The sequence below is a fragment of the Drosophila novamexicana genome, unplaced genomic scaffold (genome assembly GCF_003285875.2).
Source record: "Drosophila novamexicana strain 15010-1031.04,08,12 unplaced genomic scaffold, DnovRS2.1 tig00001385-arrow-arrow-pilon, whole genome shotgun sequence".
Taxonomy (NCBI): domain Eukaryota; kingdom Metazoa; phylum Arthropoda; class Insecta; order Diptera; family Drosophilidae; genus Drosophila; species Drosophila novamexicana.
Window position 1 is genome coordinate 461,626 of NW_020824853.1, and position 3,740 is coordinate 465,365.

The window sequence follows — 3,740 nt, forward strand, 5'->3', positions numbered from 1 at the left end:
TATCATACCAAATTTGGCGTCTCCAGATCTTATAAGCTCCAATATATGCTTAAGAGAGTTGAATTTGTAATCGATACTTATCGATTTTATGAAACTACCTAGATTCCTAGATTCAGCCCTGCTTCATAGGGTCCATCTCTTATAGCCTGCTTATTTTCCCATATCAATTGCCTCCTAGAGCTATATGGTATTCAGAATCAGTTGAATATGTGACTTAATTTTTTAATGAACTCCTCCTAAGCTTGTCTTTTTTTTCCTCAAAGATACCCTTACTTTAAGCACAGAATAATACACGTTAATATTTCCCATTCTCCATCAGATCCTTATCCTCATCATAGCGAAGAGGATGTCCAATGCCAGTTCATTTCGAGTTAAGATACTTCGATACAATCCATTCCCAAGGGCGACATAGTTTTTTTAATTTATTAGATTTTTTTAATAAATATTTTTAGTTCGGCATCCACTTTGATTCCATTCAACTTTGGACTAGTTTGTGCCCATTTGGAGTGCCAAGCAATTGTTGATCCATTTCAATGAATTATTTATGCCCACATTTGTCGAACCGACGATTTCTTTCACATAGACAATTTTGTTTAGAGCCGCTTTAAGACTGTCCACCCTGCCCTGCACCGCCCCGCGCCACCCGGCTCTACCTCATCCCGCTCTGCTATACATCGTCTTCACCTTTTGCACAGTTGGGCACATGCGGTGAACAGTGTGCAAAGTGTGGATGGAAATGGGGGGCTAAATGGAAAAAACAAGAAAAATTAGTAGAAAAAGACAAAATAAAAGGCAAATAGAAAGAAAAGAAAGTATACTTGTAGCAACTTTTGTATGCCTTTGTAAAGGTTATCTTATTTTTATCATGCAATATGTAACGCATAAGGGATATACATTCTTGATCAACATTAGAAACCGAAGCGATATTGCCCTTAAGACTTTGCATGGCTCCGTCATTCGGTTGAGGGCAATTAATAAACTTGTCGGAGCCGGCCGGATCGAAGCACTATATCATATGCTTGCTAAAACCATAATCGGTCATTAATAAAGTTCCTATCGGTTTCTCTAGATATCTTAAGCAAACTTGTCGTTACCGAGCTCGACTAATGAGCATGGTCGGACTACTATAGCATACGGAAAGAAGAAGTCGATAAATAAGTAGGTTTGTTGTGTTTTTTAAACTCAGCAATGAGCTTCCAAATTGTGGTCACATAACCACATGCCATCAAGGGTATTTAAACTTCGTTGTGGCTGAGATATCAACTTCTCCTTATTTTTTTTCTTATACATTTCTGCTCAGCTGCCTTGGCTGCGAGTTGACTGGCAAGTCTTGTCCTTGTCTCGGCATGTGTACACACGCCATCCAGATCCGGATGCGCCCGCTACAGTTGCCCCCCCCCCCCCCCCTCACACTCCTAGCCGGCCATGTTCCTGCTGTTGCAGCAGGGCTCTCGTAACTTTTGCTAGTGCGGCGACATCTGCCAATGTTTTGAACATTGCAATACACACACACACACACACTGACACAGGGAGGGGCAGAGAGTTGGGCACGGGGGTGGGGGTGGGGTACTGAGATACGGGGACATGCGAGCCAAGTGTCTTTGCCGAATGTGTCGCACACGCAAAAGGACAAACTCCTTGGCAAAATAATGAAAAAGTAACTGAAAGTCGTATTTGTATTTTCCTTCAGCATCAGCGTCAGCTTCGTTGCCGTCTCGTTGTAGCATGCTACCAGCTATAGACCGGCTCACCTTTCCCACTGAGCATCCACCGCCTCAAAGTCGAACTCTTCCATCATGTAAGGCTAGGAGAAAGTCGAAGGCAGCCTGTGGAAATTGGTGCGAGTAATTGGTTTGTTAGAACAAAACTTATAGCAAGGCAAATGGCAAATGCCCCAACCCCTCCCCTCTCAGCCAGCTGGACATGGGCAAAGTTTTTTTTCTTTGAGTATGTTGGCGACACGGGAGGGGGGGAGGGGGGGGGGGGGGCACTCACCTGAAGTAGGGGCAACGGGCTGCAGCGGCAACAACCTAATAATAATCTGCATGTGCATGCCAGCCGAAAACTTAAATGCATGTCACAGAGTTTCCAGCTTACAGATTTCGATGCTGCACAACTTTGCTTGGCATCTAACCGCACACACACACGCACACTCGCATCCTTGGACCTCAACATGGGCGAGGTGGCGCCCAAGCCGAAGAGATACACGTGTAGCATGTCAGTGACATGTAGAAGCTGCTCCGTCTCCAGTTTGCCTGGCTTTGGATTCAACTTTCAGCCAAGGCACAAAGGTTAAAAAGCAATTTTTCGAAATGTCAGCGCACAAAATTTCATTACAAATTTTTATTTGCCTCTTGCGTTTTTGCGCACTTTTTGGACAGTGTGCAAGCGTGTGTGTGTGTGTTGCAACTATTGTTGTTATTTCGGTTGCGACGACTGCTGCGGTTGTAGCTATTTTATGGCTAGACTTAGCTAAGCTAGAAAATATTATGAAATGATAATAGCTCTCAGCCTGATTTCAAGTAAAAAGAAATCGTTGGGACAGGATTAAATGCGGATGCTCCGTCTTTGATTTTAATATTAGTCATGTGTTTCACTCAACAAATCAATTATAGAATGTATCTCATCAATCTATTGAATGTGACCAACTATAACTAAGTACACCTTATTAAAGTATGCATAAATAGGTGACGTGTATTTACACAAGCATAGTTATTAGTCCTAAATTGTATTGATACCTCAATCAAATACTTAAAGCCTATTTCGCAATAATAAAAATAAAGAGACTATATTTTATATGGAGCTTTTTTTATTATTTTTTTTTTTTTGAATATATTTTATGAATATTTTTATTTTATTTTTTTAATATTTTTCAGCACTTTCCAGCCTTGTAAAATAAGCTTGTTTTGCAGCACTGGCTGCGACCAGTTTACAATGAGAGCAAAAATAATCATGAGAGTGGGCAAGGACCAGCAACAGTTGCTGCTATTGTTTTTGTTCGTATTATTATTATTTTGTGCTCAATTTCTATTTCCGTTTCTACTTTGTACTGGCCAAATTCAGTGCTCAGTACTGAAAAACTTTAGCTAAACGCAGTGTTGGCAAATGCAAAACACAAAGAAGTATTCAAAGTAAAACAATGTTAATTTAGGGTAATCAATAATCTTAAATGTATTATGCATTCGCATATCCGAATACCGAATGCATCAATAATCGTTTGCCAACACTGCAGTAAATCCGTCGCTATCCACGTAGTGGGAATGGAAAATAAGGCAAATTTTGAGCGTTAACATCCGCAACGGTAACATTCTTTTGCCTAAACTTTATAATCGATTGCCGAGTACAGATACATATACATATTGAAGGGCATTCCGTGGTAAATGAAACGCAAAAACATTGTGCTCTTCTTCTGCGTGGGCAGCGCTCATTCAGAACATCTAATTTATTATTATTAATAACAATAATACGCATATGCATATGCAAAGTACTCGACATCACAATGGGCGGTACGTGGCGAGGACCGGACCAATAGCCATGGCCATGGCATCCTTCGGCTCTGACTGCAGTCGAAATCAACGTTTAAAAAGGATTTGCCATGCTAAATATTTTCAAAAGCCTTAAGCTATTCAAAAATTACATCACTCGAGTAAATATGAAAACCTTGAGAGTCGAGTTGAACAAGGACCAAGGACCAGGGACCAGAGCCACACCGACTACATTGGACGGTCATGAACACAAGC

The 3,740-nt window shown here is 41.0% G+C and overlaps 1 long non-coding RNA gene across 1 annotated transcript; it reads right to left on the reverse strand.

The window, feature by feature from the left end:
• Positions 1 to 635: 635 nt before the first annotated feature.
• Positions 636 to 2,303, reverse strand: LOC115767395. The gene is made up of 3 exons (XR_004018376.1): positions 1,996 to 2,303; positions 1,752 to 1,826; positions 636 to 744 (listed from the first exon to the last, which is right to left on the reverse strand). It is a non-coding gene; the product is annotated as an uncharacterized LOC115767395 (long non-coding RNA).
• Between the last annotated feature and the right edge of the window lie 1,437 nt (positions 2,304 to 3,740).